The sequence below is a fragment of the Dama dama genome, chromosome 22, assembly GCF_033118175.1.
Source record: "Dama dama isolate Ldn47 chromosome 22, ASM3311817v1, whole genome shotgun sequence".
In the NCBI taxonomy this organism is placed as follows: Eukaryota; Metazoa; Chordata; class Mammalia; order Artiodactyla; family Cervidae; genus Dama; species Dama dama.
The window spans coordinates 29,198,480-29,219,807 of NC_083702.1; positions in this window are offsets into that span (position 1 = coordinate 29,198,480).

Sequence of the window (21,328 nt, forward strand, 5' to 3'; positions counted from 1 at the left end):
GGAGAATTCCATGGACAGAGGAGCCTGGCAGGCTACTGGCCATGGGGGTCACACACAGAGTTGGAAACAACTGAGCTCACACATGCAATAGAACAACTAATAGAGACTTAAATCCAGTGGAACAGAATAGAACTACTGTTGCCTCCTGGCACATCTCTTCCTGCCTTTCCGGCAGACCATCCTCCCTGCCTTCTGCCTCCAACCTGTCCTCTGTCACCAGCCACCACCATCCCTCCCCTGGCCTTTGCAGCAGCCTCCTGACTGGCCTCTCTGCTCCCACTTTTACCTCCCTGACTCCAAATCCAAGATATATATACTCTGCCGAGTAGCCAGAGTGAGCCCATTAAAATTACAATTAGGGAACTCCCCTGCTTGTCCAGTGACTAAGACTCCATGCTCCCAGTGCAGGGGGCCCAGGTTCGAACCCTGGGAACTAGATCCCACGTGCCCAAACTAAAAGAGCCTGCATGCCAAAACTAAGATCTGGTGCAGCCAAAGAAATATTAGCACCTACCCCCACCCCCGCCCCCACAGTTAGACCCCATGGTTCATCTGTTCAAACCTCTCCCTCCAAAGGCTTTTCCTAACCATTGCAATAAAACTTGGCACTTTCCCTCTGGCTTCCAAGGCCTTGCAGGGCGTCATCTCTCCGGCTACTCCTCTCTTTGCTTCCCCAGTTGCAACCATAGCAGTTTCTTCTTTCCCCCAATAAGCCAAGGATGTCTGAGCACAGTGGCCCCTGTGTTACAGGAAGGGGGACCCTTTCCAGGGCCCAAGAGTGCGCTGTTGTCTAACACTCAGAAATGAATTGTCTGAGGAAACACATGTGCTGACAAAGCAAGAGACTTTATTGGGAAGGGGCACCCAGTTGTTTTATGGTGATGTGGTTTGTTTCTGGGTCTCTCTGGCCCAGGGGTCTTCCTGGTTGGCGCATATCGCTCAGCCAAGATGGAGTCCAGTGAGAAGGATTCTGGGAGGTTGGTAGGATGTATGGACTGTGTGTCCTCTCTCCTTTGACCTTGCCTGAATTCTTCTGGCTGGTGGTAGCTTGTTAGTTCCAAGTTCCTTAGCAGGGCCTCCTGTTGTTAAGGTGACTCATGCAGGTGGTCACTGTGGTGCCTGGCCAGGGCGGGCGGTTTTGGTCAGTGTTCCCCCTAAAAACTGCATTGTTGTTCCCCTTGCTTTTCCCCCCTCAGACATTTACTGTCTCCCTCACTTAACCGGGTCTCTGCACCTCCTGAGAGACATGTCCCTCGACAGCACTATCTGAAATGGCCACTCCCTGCACCCCCTCTAGCCTTTTACCTGGTCTCATTTTTCCTATGGCCCTATGACCACCTAAACTTATATTCCTACCTGTTAACTGTTTAATTGTCTACATCCCACATTAAAATATAAGATCAGTGAGGGTAGAATAAGTGAATGGGAGCCATCCATTTTATTCACCTTTGGATCCCAGTGTTTACACTCTATTACCTTAGTACTAGAAAGGACACTTGTCTAGTTCTGTTACTGTGCTCCAAGACAGTACGGCCATCTAGAACTGTCTGGCATGCAGTAGCAAGGATCTGGCACGAAATAGTGGGATTTGGGGATGAAGATCCACGGGTGTGCTCTCTTGGCCATGAGTGTGGTTGCTGAGATATTGGATTCTATGGACAATGTATGGCTTCTCTCTTGTACACATCACTTCCTCACTGACTCTTCCTTCCCCTTTGAACCACTCCAGCTCCTCCACACCCCTCAGATAATTCAACTGTTTTGATTGTGAGACTTGTATTACTTGGGGTAAAAGGACAGCTCTGTGTTAGGGATCATGCTGCCACCTAAAGGACAGAAATGGTAGGAAGCCGGTCTTCTCAGCAAAAGCAAGAGACAGGTTGGGAATCTCATTAGCTGTGAGACAGGGGAGACCATCTCAGCTTTCCCAGAAAAACTGGTTTTCTCTGGTGACCTAATAAATGAAGGACGTAGGGTAAATAGTGCAAATGTCTTCAAAAGGTTTAAAGTCAGAAAGTCATATTTGCATCTGCTTCCCCCGCCCCCTTTATTGTTTGTGTGTGTGTAGTAGTAGTGGTAAAGGAGGTGGATTTCTTTTTTTCCTCAGAAAAGATAAAAAAGGGAATTCCCTGGTGGTCCCGTGATTAGGACTAGGTGCTTTTACAGCCATCGGTCTGGGTTTGAGCCCTGCTTGGGGAATTTAAGACTTCACAGGCCTCTTTGGAGAGGCCTGTTTCCTAGGCTCCCCTTGACAAAAATGCAAAGAATTAAATTTGGAAAAACCATCTATTAATAGTATGACTCAGTATGATTCATTAGGAAAAACAGGCAAAATTCCAGAAAACAGATAGGTCAATAATTCCTGGCTTTTACATGTATGTCTTGAGAGGGATGGTTTGACCTGTGAGAGGCAGCTCAAGAAGGTCACAGGACTGCGCCTGGTCACAGGACCAACAGGAGAGGTTGGAAAAGAATAACACAGGTGTTGAAGGTCAGGAAAAACCTAGAAAGGAATCCCCAGGGTAGACACACTCTGTCTGCAAGGGTTACAGCCAAAATTCAACATTGCTTCTGTTTTATGGTTTGTTTTTTTGGCCCTGTGATATATGGGATCTCAGCTCCCTGACGAGGGATTGAACCCACACACCCTGCATTGGAAGGCGGAATCTTAACCACTGGACCACCAGGGAAGTTCCAAAGGGAATGGTTCTTTATTGAGTTCACCAGAAAGCATCAACTAATGCCTCTAGACAGACAAACTCACTTGAGCTGGAAAGAAAGTGTTTCTAGATGTGAAATTCATCTCATAGTTGAGTAACTCAGCAAAGGACACTTGGAGCTCATGGTCATTAAAGATCTTTTAAGTAACAACAGCAACCATTGGGAAGAAGCTTGGCTGGGATACCTTTCTAATGCAAGAGAGAGCTAGTGTCCAATATATGCTTAGGAAAATGCGAGGATTCCAATGCTAGCATGCCTGTCCATGCTGAGCTGAGGTTGGGATTAAGGACCATTCCTTCATTATCCACACAGAACACTGGGGTGTTAACACTGGATTAAGCTGGAGATGAATCTGGTGGGACAAGCCAGGCATCATTTCCCTCTATTACAGGTCTCGGTGGATCATTTTCTGCAAATGACCTGCTGAATAATGAGAACATTTGTTGAGGATCAGCTTCATCAGGAACTGTGCTGTGCTTCGTAAATACTGTCCCACTTAATCTCTAAACCAGCTGAAGTACTGTTACTATAACATTAAAATAAAACCCATCCCCAAACTGAGGGAACCCATTTAAGTAATCATCCTAAATTAACATAGCTGATACATGTGCACAATAAAGTCTAAGTTCATTCACAACTACACTCTATAACCCTAGATTGTCTTCAAACTCTTTTGCTTGCATGACCTCTAAAGGAGTATTGCTAACCAGTATTTACATACTTCTGCATCCTGTTATGTTGCCACCTAAAATGTTTATCCCAAGTTAAAGATTTCACAAAGATGCAGTTCATACATATTTTACAACGCTCTTTTGAAAGATTTGATCATGGTATTAAGTATTGTGTTGTTATTCTTGTACTCTTTGAAATTGCATTTTCATTCCACTTATAGAATTTGATCCTGATGTAACATACTTTTGCACTTCTATCGTTGTTCCCTGTGATGGGGTGAGTGCCCTCAGAGCCATAATAGAGGTTTCCTGAAGAAGGAATTCTGCCTCAAAACTGACATGTTAACTCCTGCCTGAATTTCCAGCCTGTCAGACTGCCCTGCAAATTTCAAACTTGACAGCCCCCTTGATCACAGGAGCCAGTTCCTTAAAATAAATTTCTCTCTATTTCCCAGTGGTCTTGCGTCTCTTGCCCCCTGACTGATACATTTACTCTGCTGCTGCTGCTAAGTCGATTCAGTCTCTGTGCGCCCCCATAGATGGCAGCCCACCAGGCTCCCGTCCCTGGGATTCTCCAGGCAAGAACACTGGAGTGGGTTGCCATTTCCTTCTCCAATGCATGAAAGTGAAAAGTGAAAGTGAAGTCGCTCAGTCGTGTCTGACTCTTGGGAACCCCATGGACTGCAGCCCACCAGTCTCCTCCGTCCATGGGATTTCCCAGGCAAGAGTACTGGAGTGGGGTGCCATTGTCTTCTCCCACATTTACTCTAGTAAACATAATTGCAAGGACAAAAGATACATAAATTGAAGTTAAAAAAATTACATATATTTTTCTGTGACACTAAGGTTGTTATGTTAAAATATTTCCTTAGCATTGAATGCTCCTACTCTGTGAGCTTCCCTTGTGGCTCAGCTGGTGAAGAATCTGCCTGCAATGCGGGAGACCTGAGTTTCATCCCTGGGTTGGGAAGATGCCCTGGAGAAGGGAAAGGCTACCCACTCTAGTATTCTAGCCTGGAGAATTCCACAAACTGTATAGTCCGTGGGACTGCAAAGAGTCAGACACGACTGAGTGACTTTCACTTTCACTTTTCTATTCTGTAGTTGCTCAAAACAATATAGGTATTTGATAACTTTTTTGAAAAGTAAAAATATGCAGAAAGTACATCTCTCGATTAGATCTATTGGGATGTATATATGTGAAACTGTTTATGGGACTTTCATTGTAGAAATTATCAAATATTCTCTTCAGTCCTGGAATCACTTAAAGGTTTGAGAAGGGTGAGAGGTAGGCCTTTCTTCTGTAAATTGGGAGCAAAGTGACTGTAAAAGACTAGAGTATATTATCGGTTAGAAAAATAACTTCCTTGAAGGGATACCAGATATATGCATCCCAATGTTCACAGAAGCATTATTTGCAATGGCCTAGATGTGGAGGCAGCCTCAGTGTCCATCAATAGATGAATGGATAAAGAAGATGTAGTAGATGTATACAATGGAATAGTACTCAGCCATAAAAGAGAATGAAATTTTGCCATTTGCAGTAACATAGATGGACTTGGAGGACATTATGCTAAGTGAAATAAGTCAGAGGGAGACAAATGCTATATGATAATCACTTATTTGTGGAATCTAAAAAATAAACTAGTGACAATAACCAAAAACTCCCCCAGATTCAAAGATATAGAAAATAAACTAGTGGGTACTAGTGAGGAGAGGGGAAAGGGGAGGAGAAATAGAGGGGTAGGGTATTAAGAGTACAGACTATTCTGTATAAAATAAATAAGCTACAAGGATATATTGTAAAGCACAGGGAATATAGCCAATATTATAAATGGTGTATATTGTGAATCACTATGTTGTACATCTGTAACATTTAATATTGTACATTAACCATGTTTATATAAAAAAGTAAAAAGAATTATGTGACTGGATGAAAGTGTTAGCTAATGCTATGGTGATAATCATTTTGTGATATATAAATGTATCAAATCAACACATCTTAATTTTACATAATGTTTTGTTAGTTATATCTCAATAAATCTGGGGAAAATCTAATTAAAAAACTGAGATAATAAATAGATATTATTTTAAGCTTCTAAATATGTGATTTTACTCACTAGAGGAAAGCAATGAAGCCTTTGTTCATTTTTTAAAAAGTCTGAATAGTGCTTTAAAGTGAATACCCATAGAATTGTTAATATTACTCAAATTGAGGTAGTATATTGTCAGCCAGAAATGGCAACCCACTCCAGTGTTCTTGCCTGGAGAACCCCATGGACAGAGGAGCCTTGCTACAGTCCATGGGGTTGCAAGATCAGACATGACTTACCAAATTAAATGAACTTGTAGGTCATTTCACACCCTAGAACAAATACTTTCTGGTTTTATTTTATACCTTTATTATCTGGGAACACATTCCTAGGTGTAAGTTTTTAAAAGTTTGAATAAAATTGTATATATGTAGAAATATACAGGAAATGCTCCTCTTAATTAGATCCACGGGGGTGTGTATATGTGAAACCATTTATGGGGTTTTCATTGAATTAGTCACCAAATTGTCCCTCTGGTCCTAGAATCATTTTAAGGTTTGAGGTGGGTGAGAGGTAGGCCTTTCTTTTGTAAGTTGGGAGCAAAGTGAGTGTAAAAGACTGGGTTTCATTATCACTCAGACAAGTTATAGGGAAGCATGCCTAGAAAAGTACAAAATCTGAAAACCTGTTGCTTTAAAATTAGCTGGGACCTTGTACCCAGTCTATAATCTTTGCACACCTTCAGGGTGAGCGTGTGTGTTATCTGTGGGAGACTGCTGCTTATTTGTATCAAATAAGATTTCAAAGTTACCTCGTTTCTCTCAAATATCTCGGTTACCGATCTGGTTTGGACTTACTGAATTGGACAAACCCTCTGCGTGTTTTCTGGCTTCTGTCAGTGGAGACCCATTGCATCACTGTCCATTCTGGGTCTATATTCCTGATGTTGACATCTCCTGTCCCAGCAGTTTCTTTGGATTCTTAACTGGACAACTTGATCTTCCATTATACACATTTTAGGATGCACAACTGCTTATGGTCACCTTGGGGGGTGCTGGATAGATGCTGGAGGCAGTGATATCAGGCCACCTGTCAGCCACCTTGCTCTCATTAACTTTATCATGAAGTACAAATTGAGTTAAATATTTCATTGTCCTCCTTGGAGGTCTGGCCCCTTAGTCTGCTTCAATCTGTTTTCATTTATCTTGCTCTATTCCTATTTGCCCCTTGATCTTCTTCACACTTTTAGGCTTGTTTTTTACATTTCTCCCTGAGGTTTCAGTTTGCCCTCTTTGATGATTTTCTGAGTTCTAGTGAAGACCAGCTTCCCAGGGGGTGGTAGTGGTAAAGAGTCCGCCTGCCAGTGCAGGAGACTTAAGAGACAAGGGTTCGATCCCTGGGTCGGGAAGATCCCCTGGAAGAGGAAATGGCAACCCACTCCAGTATTCTTGCCTGGAGAACTCCATGGACAGAGGAGCCTGGTAGGCTACAGTCCATGGGGTCACAAGAGAGTTGGACATGACTGAAGCAACTTAGTGAAGATCAAAGCATAAAAAGGTCAACATTTACCAAATATTAGATGCTGAAGGAATATTGTAAGTCATTTTCCATGTGCATGTGTGAAGTAGATTTTGGGGTTTGCAGAAGCTATTTAAGAGTGGGGTGTCTGATACCATGAGAGAGAAGTTTGAGGACCAACATCCCTGTAGGATTTGCTCATCCCTCTGTGGTAGCACATTACACGTGTGGGCCCTTCATGTCTTCATCTTGCCAACCAATGTTACTGACCTGGGCAGTTGAAATAGGAAATGGGGAAGAGAGATGTGGAGCAGGGCAAGAAGGTTCTGGCTGGTCATCAACTTTAACAGAAGGGGATTTACTAAGATTCACATGAACTCTGTTTCTTAAACACAAAAGCGTGGAGTGGGCAAGCCGTGGCGCCCTGCGGTCTTTCCTGTGGACACGTTTCCCTCATGGTCGGGGGTTTCTCATCTGTAGTTCTCTCTTTCCAACCGAACGCTCTTGCTTATGCCATCTGCAGACTCTTACAGTCTGGTGGTCCGCTTCTGGCTTCTGTTTGCCTTTGCTGAGCTTTCTCCTGAATTTCTCCAGGCAGCTTGATTGAATGAGATTCTAGATAATCCCGATGCTGGTGTACACACACACACGAAGTCCACAAAACACTTCATCATCTTGTTACCAAATCAAGAGAATTGTTTACTCTTAGAGTAGTTGCCTCGAAGCTCTCTTTTGCCTTAAGGATATTAGTAAGCCTTCCCCCCAAACCCAATGGGATATTGAAACAGAAGAATCACAGCTGCCTCCAAATGTTCCAAACACAATGCTTTTGTATTTAATAGACATGATTTCTTTAAGACACTTTGTTTCTATCTGTTACAAAATTGTGGTAATGTATGCTGGTTTTTTTAGAAGGAGACCTTTATGGCCATGTGCAGAAAATAGATATTCTACCATGTAAATGACCCCCACCCACTTTATTACTCTTTAAAAAGAAAAATTTTAATTGAAGTATAAACATTGATTTACAATGTTGTGTTAGTTGTGATTCAGTTTCTGTTGTTGTTCAGTCGCCAAGTCGTGTCCAGCTCTTTGTGTCCCCATGGACTGCAGCACACCAGGCTTCCCTGTCCTTCACCGTCTCCCAGAGTTTGCTCAAACTCATGTCCATTGAGTTGGTGAGGTCATCCAACCATCTTATCCTCTGTTGCCCTCTTCTCCTCCTGTCCTCAATCTTTCCCAGAATTGGGTCTTTTCCAATGATTCAGTTATACATATATATATATATATATATATATATGTATGTATATATATAAATATATATACTTTAAAATTTCTATTCCATTATAGGTTATTATAAGATATTGAGAGTTTCCTGTGCTATGCAGTAGGTCCTTGTTCTCTATTTTATATATAGTGGTATATATATTTTAATCCCAAACCCTTTAATTTATCTTTCTCCCCTCTCCCCTTTGATAACCATAAGTTTTTCTATGTTTGTGAGTCTGTTTATGTTTTGTAAATAAGTTCATTTGTATCTTTTTTTTAAGGATTCCACATATAAAGGATATCATATGATATTTGTCTTTGATTTACTTCACTTAATATGATAATCTCTGTGTTCATCCATGTTGCTGCAGATAGCATTATTTTGTTCTTTTTTATGGCTCATAGCCCACTGTACATATGTACCACATCTTCTTTATGCATTGTATGTGTTGTGTTCTTTCTTTATTATTTTGGCTGTGTTGAGTCTTCATTGCTGTGAGCAGGCTTTCTCTAGTTGTGGCGAGCAGTGGCTACTCTCTAGTTGGGGTGTGCGGGCTTCTCACTGCAGAGGCTTCTCTTGCTGTGGAGCATGGACTTTAAGGCATACAGGCTTCAGTAGTTGCAGCACGTGGGCTCAGTAGTTGTGACCCATGGGCTTAGTTGTTCTGTGACGCGTGGGATCCTTTTGGACCAGGGATGGAGCCAGAGGTCCCCTGCATTGCATGGCTGGATTCCCAGCCACTGGACGACCAGGGAAGCCCCTAGATATTGTACTCTTGACAGCACACAACCTGCACACTATACATGGGGGCTCTACTGCCACATACGGTCTACAGGAAACAGTCTTTGCTTAAATAAACTCTGTAAGTGAAGGCTGACCCCAGCATGGCAGCAAACTCTTCATCATCTTGTTGCCAAATCAAGAGAATTGTTTACTCTTAGAGTAGTTGCCTTGAAGCTTTCTTTTGCCTTAAGGATAAGAATAAGCCTTCCCCCGCAAACCCAATGGGATATTGAAACAGAAGATTAACAGCTGCCTCCAAAGAAATCCTCTTCACAAATTTTCAATTCTAATAATCTGACCTTTTATAGTCTTAATGCTCATAAAAAATTTCAAGAGTCATGTCACAGGTTTTTAGTTTACTCCTTTGTAAATTTCACACGTGGGTCTCATACCACTTTTTCATCTGTTTTTATCTTGGTGCTTTATTTGAAACTTCTATTTTAAATAACATATAAAATGCAACTATTTCTCTGAAAGTGACAACATTTTCCAATTTACTTCAGTAAGAATGACTTAGTATGGGTACAACTTGTCTTCACTGCAAAACTAAAGTTTACCAAAGAATCTTTTTTGTAGGTTCGGTGTAGGAATAACAGGCAAATTTCTTTTAGAAAAATTTATTAAGGAGTGATATCATGAGAGTCTTTTATTTCTGTCCCTTCTGGAAGGCACAAAGGATCATGAGAGAGATATCCCTGGAGACAGTTTAAGAGGAGATGGGTTAAGGCTGCAAGAGTAATATTTAAGGTTAAGTATGAAGAATTCCCTGACATAGAAAATTTTTTAGCACTGGAATGAAATATCAAAAAGACCCTCCCTCCGACACTGGCTGCCAAGCTGACTTTGTGTGGGCTATTTAAGCTGCTCTGTTTTCTGATAAGTGTTCATTGATCTCTGCAAGTTGATTGTTGATTATACACTTAGTCTCTGATTAAACTAGGAAATTTCTGCTAAAATATCTAATTGTCATTTCTTTTTCCACATAGAATTATCTAGCTGTTTGAACCCATATAAACAAATATAGCCTTTGATCTAGATTCTGTCAGATGTCATATTAAACAAAAGAAAAACATTAGTATGAGAGAGAACATAATTTAAAGCAATTAAGAATCTCTACTCAGTTTCTTATGTAAGTATATAAGGATAGCAAGTGGTGGTGAGCGTTGGACAATTTTCCATGAGTGTCTCACATTTCTGCATGTCTTGTGAAGCAAAGGACTGACTGCCCTTTGTTCTGGACTGTTTTTTCACAGATGTTTGTACAGCTAACAGCCCTGGAAGACAGAGAATATGTTTCTTCCTGAAACAAAGGACAGTCTTGAATGGTAGATAGAATAAGATTTCTACCTTCAAAGATGTCCACGTCTTTATTCCAGAAACCTTTGAATTTGTTACTTCATGGGGAAAATGGGTCATGGGGAAAATGGAAATTAACGTTGCAGATAGAATCAAGAATGCTAATAAGCTAAAGGATCTTAAAATAAGGAGGTTGTCCTGGATTATCAAGGTGGGTGAAATGTAATCATAAAAATGCTTTCGAGTGGAAGAGAGAAAGACAGAAAAGATGGTTTGAGTGACTTGATGTGAGAAGGACTCATCTTCTGATAGTTTTGAAAATGTAAGAAAGGGACCATGAGTCAATGGATGCTGGTAGCCCCTGGAAGCTGGAAAAGTCAAGGAAATGGATTCTCCTCAAGAAGGAATACAAGTTTGCCAGTACCTTCATTTTGGTCCAATTTGAACTTCCGACCTCTGGCACTGAAAGATGATAAATCTGTATTGGCTAAGCAATGAAGTTTGTGGTCATTTGTTACAGCAGTAACAGGAAATTGATAATCTTTGGTAGGGATAGTGTTTTACCCATTTTAGGGTAGGGTCAGTAAGCAATCTCACTATACAACATGACGAAGAAAACATTTCTTTCCAGGATAGAGGCAGGCATACTATTTTTCATTACGAAATATTCAGGTTTCCTGAACTGAGGTTTATTCTGCTGTAACACAACCCTCTGTGGATGCAGACATGATCGAACTTTCTCTGCATTGCCTGCTGGTGTTGGGGCTTGGACTGAAGTAAACGTTGCTCAGTTGTGTCTGACTCTTTGCGACTCCCTGGACTATACAGTTCATGGAATTCTCCAGGCCAGAATACTGGAGTGGGTAGCTGTTCCCTTCTCCAGGGGATCTTCCCAACTCAGGGATCGAACCCAGGTCTCCCACATTAGAGGCGGATTCTTTACCAGCTGAGCCACCAGAGAAGCCCTGGGGCTTGGAGCAATTGGCTCAAATGCTGATCTGTTACTGCTGTTGCAGTGAGTAAGGCCCCGTCCTTTGTCTCTGACATGGGAGGGTCATGTCTTTTGCCAGCATCTATAAAACTCTTGCAAGATAACTTGGTAGTTTGCAAGAAGGCCCTTCACAGTTTGTTCATTTTTAAAAAAAAAAAAAATTTTTATTGGAGGATAGTTGCTTTATAATGTGTTAGTTTCTACCATGTAGCAAAGTGAATCAGCTATAGTATACATATATCCTTTCCTCCTGGATTTCCTTCCCATTTTAGGTCACCACAGACCAGTGAGTAGAGTTCCCTGTATACACAGTATATTTTCATTAGTTATCTATGTTACACATAGTATCAGTATGTCAATCCCAATCTTCCAGTTCATCCCATCATCCCCTTCCCCCTTGGTATCCATTTGTTTGTTCTCTACGTGTATATCTGTATTTCTGCTTTGTAAATAAGATCGTCTGTACAAATATTTTTCAGATTCTACATGTGTGTGTTAATATGTGGTATTTGTTTTTCTCAGTTTGTTCATTGTTAATGCTCTTCTGCAAAGTTTCTCTGAAAATTCTCTAAACCAGGACTAAGCAACTAGATAATTATTGCATTCACGATACTGGGTTCTTTGTTTTCATAATATAGGGATGAAGTGTCCCAGTGTCTCTGCCTTTACCAAGCTTAGAGATCAGTTAGCAACAGATTGGAAACTAAAAAAAAGAAAAACCCTCTATATTTATCGTAGACTGATTGAGAAGCATTTCACTGTTCTGAAAACTGACTTCTGTGACAGCTGCTGGAGAGTTTCTTGCCTTTTGTTTTCATCTGCAGATTTCCTTACTGCCTCACTTCTCTGTCTGCCTTTTCTTTCTCTATGCCGTGCGGAACGGAGAGAAAATCCTTAGGACTTGGTTTCTCAGAGCTCTTCTCCCATGAGAGAAGCTTCCCCACTCTGAATTTTGGTGAATTAGATGCCCTTGTTGGTTACACTATAAAGCTCCCTGGCTTCTTTAGCCAATTTCTTGTTTTTATCCTAGACTCCATGGCAAAAGTCATAGTTGAGAAGCCGTTCAGCCCAGGGATTTTTTTTTTTTTTCAACTTTTTATTTTGTTTTGGAGTGTAACCAATTAACAAACAATGTGATAGCTTCAGGTGAATGGCAGAGGGACTCAGCCATACATATACATGTATCCATTCTCCCCCACAACCCTCTCCCATCCAGGCTACCACATAACATTGAGCAGAGTTCCCTGGGCTGTACCGTAGGTCCTTGTTGGTTATCCATTTTAAATATAGCATTGTGTACATGTCCATACAAACTCCCTAACTCTTCCTTCCCCACGGCAACCATAAGTTTGTTCTCTAAATCTGTGAGTCTCTTTCTGTTTTGTAAATATGTTCATTTGTATGTATATTTTTAGATTCCACATATAAGGGATATCATACAATATATCTACTCTGAGTTACTTAGCTTTGGTATGACAATCTTGTATGACTTATATGACAATCTCTAGGTCTATTCATGTTGCTGCAAGGGGCATTATTTCATTTTTTTAAAGGCTGAGTAATATTCCATTGTAAAATGTGTACCACATCTTCATTCATCCTCTGCTGATGGAGATTTAGGTTGCTGCCATGTCTCAGACCAAGGATTTCGTTGCACAGATATGAAAACCAAAACCTCTAATGACCAGACAAACTATTGCCTTGTTTTATTCTTTTCAGACCTAACTACATCTTGCCTTGGGGAGAAACTGTCTTAGCTACTCTCTCTCTCTCATTTTCCCTGACACAAGGCCTGGCTCAGTTGTTTGGTCAAACAGAATTGCTTCCCTCCTCTCCTCTTGAAATACAGCTATGAATTGAAATTACAATATTTACTAGCTGACCGTAGCTAGAGAAACTGACCTATGAAAGAAGTTGGAAAGAAACTTACCACTATACTTATAATGAATTAACTCAAACATTTATTGAGGATCTGATACAGACAAGGCACTTTTAGAAGCTAGAATGAGGCTTGGAATGATAGAGCTTCCTGTGTAAGGTTGAAAGCATCTTATTTGGGAAGAAATTGATATATGCCAGGATCTGAAATTGTGAAGGAGTTTGGGGTTTCTAGGAAAGGGAAACTTTGTGGGGTTTCATCCTTGGATTTTTTTTTTTTTGGCCAGGAATATGTCATTTTTTCCCACAGAGTCAGAAGTTTGACTGAAATATTTCTTTCTCTTAACAGGCACAGTAAGAAATGCTAGAGATATAATTTTTAAATTTTCTAATTAATTATCTTTGAGAGAAATAAAAAAATCTTACTGTTTGTGCTCCTGGATGTCACTAACAGATAACACAGGTCAGAACTTTGTCGATTAAACAGTGGTATCATGTATCATGTGCATGCATGTTCAGTTGTATCTAACTATTTGTGACCCCATGGACCATAGCCTGCCAGGCTCCTCTAGCCACAGAATTTTCCAGGCAAGAATACTGGAGTGGGTTGCCATTTTCTACTCGAGATGAGCTTCCTGACCCAGGGATTGAACAAGTGTCTCTTAGTGTCTTCCTGCAGTGACAGGTGGATTCTTTACCACTTTGCCACCCAGGCTTCCCTGCTGTCTCAGATGGTAAAGAATCTGCTTGCAATTCCGGAGATCTGGGTTCTATCCCTGTGTTGGGAAGATCCCCTGGAGAAGAGAATGGCAACTCAATTCCAGTATTCTTGCCTGGGGAATCCTATGGATAGAGGAGCCTGGCGGGCTACAGTCCATGGAGTCGCAAAGAGTTGGAGATGACCGATCGATTAAGCAGTGAACCTGTTCCCAAATGCAGGTTCATGTATGCATTGGATAGTGAGGCCAAACAAACCAAAACATCAGAGCTTGGAGCAGAGAAAGGTTTACTGCAGGGCCATGCAAGGCTCACATGGGTGGTTCACACTCAGAAAACTCCGAACTCCTCAAAGAGTTTTGGTAAAGCATTTTTATTTTTTTTTTTTTTTTGTGGGTTTTGTCATACATTGATATGAATCAGCCATAGATTTACACGTATTCCCCATCCCGATCCCCCCTCCCACCCCCCTCTCCACCTGATTCCTCTGGGTCTTCCCAGTGCACCAGGTCCGAGCACTTGTCTCATGCATCCCACCTGGGCTGGCGATCTGTTTCACCATAGATAGTATACATGCTGTTCTTTTGAAACATCCCACCCTCACCTTCTCCCACAGAGTTCAAAAGTCTGTTCTGTATTTCTGTGTCTCTTTTTCTGTTTTGCATATAGGGTTATCGTTACCATCTTTCTAAATTCCATATATATGTGTTAGTATGCTGTAATGTTCTTTATCTTTCTGGCTTACTTCACTCTGTATAATGGGCTCCAGTTTCATCCATCTCATCAGGACTGGTTCAAATGAATTCTTTTTAACGGCTGAGTAATATTCCATGGTGTATATGTACCACAGCTTCCTTATCCATTCATCTGCTGATGGGCATCTAGGTTGTGGTAAAGCATTTTTAAAAGGCCAGTTGAGGGACAGGCATCCCAGGGTATGTGATCAGCTCAGCTCATGCACAATTCTGGTTTTTGATGGTGAGGTAACAGGGCAGTTAACATTATCAAGCTTTAGACGCCAGTAAATCTGGGGTTCATGCTCATGATCATCAGGTGGTTATTTTATTTGGTGGTGGTTATTTGCATCTGAAAAACCCAAGAAATATATATGAGATACTATTATCTGGGCTTCACTTGTGGCTCAGTTGGGAAAGAATCTGCCTGCAATGCAGGAGACCTGGGTTTGATCCCTGGGTTGGGAAGATCCCATGGAGAAGGGAAAGACTACCCACTCCAATATTTTGGCCTGGAGAATTTCATGGACTGTGTTAGTCCATGGGGTTGCAAAGAATTGGATATGGCTGAGCGACTTTCACTTCCCTTGACTATTATCTGGGTACTTCAGGGAGGAGCTAGAGTAGAAAATATGAGGGAGGGGTCAGTCTTTGGAAGGTGGCCGCCTTAGGTCCTGTGGGGTAATAGACCCACTCAATTCTCTTTGCTGCTTCTGGGTTGTATGTCCAAAATGTGCACTCCTTTTGTTCCGGGAACAGGAAAATGACCAACACCCCTAAGAGATTTGGAAGGAGGTGGGGATTCCCAGGTTGGGTAATGGACAAGCTTAATGTATTCTGTGCCAAATACATGATGCATAAAATATCCAATTTTTAAGGAAAGGCAATTGAGTTGTGTAGAATTCTGTCTGGTTCCTGAAAGAATTGTTCCTTGGTTGGTAAATTACTAAAAATGGGCTTTGTGCATTTTGGTAAAGTTATGTAATCTATGCTTTTCTGTCCTGACCATTACAAAAGAAAAAAGAAGCTTCCATGTGTAGCAAAAATCCCTCACAAAAGCAGGAGATCAGTCAACCCTACACCATACCTGTTCAACCTTTGAGTATGAGGATGGTCTACATAGCAACAAAAGATGCTTCAGAACAAGTTATAAGTCCTTAAGAGATAGATGTCTTTCTTAATTAGTTGCAAAGGAATGTTTATTACTAAAAATATCCTATAGTGAGCTTACATCCTGAAGTTGTCTCAATATGAATCTATGTATAGACAAGAGGCCGCATGCAATTCATTAATCAATACAATTGTAGGTGAAAACAAAGTAGTTTTTATAGAACTACACTGGAATTTACAGCAGTTTGTATTTACTGGTATTTAGCTAGTTAAGGTGATTAACACATAAATAAGAAATCTTTCTTCAGTGGACAATATAGAATAATACTTATAATTTATGCATGAAAACACTTTGATGTAGAAGAAACGTGTATCATGATTTGTATTTCCATTCTTGCTATTGGCCATTTGACCTATTAAACTTAAGCCGGGAACCACTCTATACCTGGTAACTTTTTCTAGAATTGGATAAATGATGTTTGGAAAGAGAGAAACTATTTGGGAGTATACCTTATAAGTCTATAAAGTACTGCTAAAATTCAGTGTTGGGATAGAGATGTTTGGAAAAAGTACTTTGCACAGATAAGCAAGATAAAACAAAGAGCAAGATAACTTAAAAAAACAAGTAAATATGCTGTATTTCCTCTCATGGGATAGATTGTTCAACAAGCTGTAAGGACCAAAATATAAATGATGACGTCTTAAGTTCCTTTGTGGTTTTGTTCTAAGAAGTAATTAAATCCATTTAGTATTCCTGGCTGTTTACAACATTAATTTATTTCTACTTTGACCTTAAAGGTTCTAACAGAATTTATGGTTCTTTCACTTGCATAAATGTGGATTGTGTAAAAGTATCTTTAAATAAGTTAATATATATGAGGCACTTGGATGAAGGTCTGGGACATGTTTGTGCTATGTAAATACTATTTTTTCACCAGAGGGAAAAAAGTTTTAAAATCTCAGAATTCTCAAAAGTCTAAAAGTATTTAAACTGTTTATACTCAATCTTTAGATTGCCTTTTGGTTAAACCCCGCAGTTCAGCATGACATTAGGTTGAATGAAGCGAGCTCATTTCCCAGATGGCTTGATGGTATTTTTGACTTTTTTAGGATGACTTTGGAGGCTATCTTGTTGGATGGTTTATGTCAAAGAATCTCTTTTCTAGTCTCTTGAGTTTTGGGGAGCAAATGAAGTTGTTTTGTAGTAATCAACCATTAGATGTCGCTTTCTTCTCATCACTTTGGGTTTAGGAGATACATCCTGGGTTAAAGCTTTTTAGTTTTCTTTTCTTCTTCTTTTAAAATGCCTATAAATAGTCTTTATGTCAAAGCTAAAGGGAATTTAATTTTAGATTAGTAGATAAGAGACACAATACTCAGCTCCTTGGAATGATTAAACTTTGTGCCTGTTTCCAGTGGCCTGACTCAATGTCCCTCGTTGACTAAATTTGGAAATGCAGTATTTGTGTTTTTCTTTCTTGCTGAAATTAGCATAGCCCTATTTCTCTTGTGATACAGCAGACAATTTGCCTGGGAATACCTTTATTCTGGTCAAAGTTCATCTACTGATCACTGGGTGAAAAGTCTATACTTCGATTATCCATTTAGAGTTGCTCCTCTGGAAAACTTCAGTGACCCACCCCTCTGTCCTCAACCGGAATCTCTTAGGAGAACTCCATGCTTCCCGTGTCTTAGCATTTATGACTCTGTTGAAATTGTTCACGTATCTTTCAGCTGCATTGAAACTTCAATGTTCTCAGGAATGGAGACATTGTCCTTTTCACTCTTATTAAGATGACCAGTTGTTGAAGGAGGTCATGGAGAGGACATGACTGCCGGTTGACTATTGAGCTGGACCTGAGCGACCAGAGGCTCCTCGCCCCCTCCCCTGCCCTTGGAATGTACATTCTGCCCACCATTTCCCCACTAGCAGCTGTTTTCTGGGGCTTGGTCTTGAGAGACTGCAGTGATGTTAAGACCATCTAGACTGCCAAGTGTCTGAAAGCCTCTGTATAAACTCTTAAGATTCCAGGGCATGGGTGTGGAGATCTATTCATTTTTCCAGCACCCAAAACAAGCTGGGTATGTAAGTTTCCTTGCTTGTTAAACCTGCCACCCACACATCTGACGGGTCTGCATCTTCCTCCGTCTCTCTTCGCCCTCAGTATACAGGCAGCCAGTCTCAAGTTTCAGCTGGGGGAACTCTGGAAGTTTCTAGCTGACACCAGAGCACTCCACAGCCACCTTCTATCAGGTACATCATCAAAAAGTGTTTGTTAAATGAATGAATAAATAACTAAATGGGGCAGAAAATGATTTGGGAGCACTCTGATCTTGTTGCCTGCTGTGTATCCTGAAGTTCTAGCTCTTTGCCTTTCCTGGGACTAATCATGCTTTGACTTGTTTTGAAATTGGAAATCATAGTCTGGATGGCATAGAGCTTTCTTCAGTGATACTGAGCATTTTTTTCTGGACATTTCCTTTAGTGCACACAGTGCTGGACGTGGTGAGATTTTGTTTTTTTTTTTTTTTTTTTGCAGGAATTGTTCTTCAGAAAAAGTTTCTTGAAAAAAAACTTCCTTTGAATTTTGAATAACAGAACCTGAAACAAAAGGGAGAGGATAATTATAAATTAAAGAGAAGTTTTTACTTGCAGTTTGAGTAATTGCCTTCTTGCTCCAATTTACTGTGGCTGGGAGGCCTGGCCTGATGCCTATGTTGGCTTTTTCCCCTGGAGAGGAAAAATGTCACTTAAAAAACCTGTAAGAAATATGGAGATAATTTCCCAACATTTGAAGGAATATAGCCCAAACCCTTCTGTAAACCTCAAGTTCAGAAGTAGCACTAGATGATAGAATTTCCCTCATAGAATTTGATAAAAGGAAAGTGACCTTTGTAAGTCTTCAATACTGGTATAAATAGCAGACTAAAGTCTTTTATCAATTATCACAATAAACTCAGCCACATTAAATAAAGTCCTTAGCATGGACATGTTATATGACCTTGGTACTGTGTTACTGAGTTTTTAGTCCTAAAGGTATGACATATTCCTTGGTATACTGTACTGTGAGCTTGGTAATGTTCCTTCCTCTGCAATTTTGGGGAAGATTTTCTGAAGAATAGGTGTTAACTCTTCTCTAAATGTTTGATAGAATTTGCCTGTGAACCATCTGGTCCCAGACTTCTGTTTGTTGGAAGTTTTTCATCACTGTTTTAGTTTCAGTACCTGTGATTGGTCTGTTCATATTTTCAATTTCTTCCTGGTTCAGCCTTGGAAGGTTGTGCCTTTCTAAGAATTTGTGCATTTATTCTAGGTTGTCCATTTTGTTGGCATATAGTTGTTAGTGGTGTATTATACAGTGAGATCAAGTCAGGTTAGAATAGTTGGAGCAAAGCCCTCCAGACCTTCAAGTGGTTTCTTAGTGTCAGACTTTGGCAGAAGCATCTTTAATGGCTGTAGAGATGATTTAGGAGATAATTACGAAGCAGAAAGCATGAGACTGGAGAGAAGATATTCTTGAATCAGGTTCTTTTTTAAAATAATAATTGACAATATTTTTCTCTTCCAAATTTTTATATTTTTCTGGTGTGGTGCTCTTTGAGATTTAGTTCTTTGGTCATAGGCTTTGCTCCATTGAAGAATTATAACTAGTAAAGATTATTAGCAAGTTTAGAGAGGAGACTGTGTCTAAAATTTAGGAAAAGCTCATCCAATATGACAGGATGCAAATTTACATGTTGTCGTTCAGTTGCGAAGTTGTGTCTGACTCTTTGTGACCCTATGGATGGCAGCACGCCAGGTTTCCCTGTCCTTTACTATCTCCTGGAGTTGGTGATGCCATCCAGCCATCTCATCCTCTGCTGCCCACTTCTCCTCCTGCCTTCAGTCTTTCTCACCATCAGGGTACTTTGCCAATGAGTCAGCTCTTCGTATCAGGTATCCAAAGCATTGGAGCTTCAGCTTCAACATCAGTCCTTCCAGGGAATATTCAGGGTTGATTTCCTTTAGGATTGACTGGTTTGATCTCCTTGCAGTCCAAGGGACTCTCAGGAGTCTTCTGCAGCACTACAATTTATATAGAAAATTTATATAGATGTCCATAAACAAAAATGTAACTTTTTGCATTTTATTTAACTTGACCTCATATGGCTTTTGCTCTTACTGGGGTGAGAAAGAGAGAAAATCCTTAGAGTGGTCAATTTAAGTCAAGAATTTTTTCTGTTTCAGGCCCAGCTTGGCACTCTAAGACAATCTAGTGGGGTGGAATTGGGGGTGGGGGGAAGGGAGGCTCAAGAGGGAGGGGACATGTATACATATAATTATGACTGATTGGCTTTGATGTACGGCAGAGACCACCACAACATTGTAAAGCAATTATCCTCCAATAAAAATAATAAAACAGTAAACAAAACTGGGGAAAAAGAAGTCAAGCAGTTTTTCTGATCTCTTAGCTCTCTCACAAAGTAGAAGAACACTCTTAATAGAATCCACAGCTGATGAAGAGTGAGTGTGACACTGGTCTGGGAGCTGTAAGTAAGTGTTAGTTACCCAGTCATGTCGAACTCTTTGCGACCCCAAGGACTGTATCCCGCCAGGCCCTTCTGTCCCTGGAAGTCTCCAGGCAAGAATACTAGAGTAGTTTGCCATTTCCTTCTCCAGGGGGTCTTCCCAACCCAGGGATCGAACCCAGGTCTCCTGTATTGCAGGCAGATTCTTTACCATCTGAGCCACCAGGGCAGCCCAGAACAATCTCTGTTAATCATTAAGGAGAGTCTCCCCTCATTCTTCCTTCCCAAGATGGTGTCTGGATTCAGGCAGAAATTTAATGCCCTGATACGCTTGGTACCTCTCATGGTGGACTGGTTGGATCCTGTTATGCAGGACATCTTGCTGACATCTAGAGATCAAACCTGGGTCTCCTGCATTGCCAGCAGATTCTTTACTGCTGAGCTACCAGGGAAGCCCAAGATACAGAGAGTCCTCATTTTTTCTATGTCCCCCACGCCACACACACATGCACAAGCTCTCCATCATCAACATCACTCACCAGAGTGGTATGGTTCTTTACCAAGGACAAGTCTACATTGACATACAATTGCCCAAAGTCACATTTTAAAGCTTTTCCTGAGATTTTTTTTTTTTTAAATCCATGTGTTATTTAAAAGTGTGCTGTATCATTTCTACTACATATTTGGGGTTTTTACAGCTATATCTCTTATTGATTTTTAATTTCAGTGTGGTCTGAGAATAGACATTGGATGATTTCTACTCTTACATTTGTTGAGGTGTGTTTTATGACCCAGAAGGTGCTTTATCTTGGTGAATGTTCTAAGTGAGCTTGAGAAAAATGTTTATTCCACTGTTATTGGATAAAATAGTCTATATAGATGTGAATTATATCTTTTGATTGATCGTGTGGTTGAGTTCAGCTGTGTCCTTACCGATTTTTTCTGCCTGCTTGCTCTGTCTCTTCAAATTGTGTTTTTTGTCTTGATATGTTTCGTGATTTTTTCTCTTGATAACCAGACATGATGTAATAGTAACTGTTGTAAATAATCCTTTAATATGGTGGGGAGGGAGGTCTTAGACTTAGTGAGCCTATGTC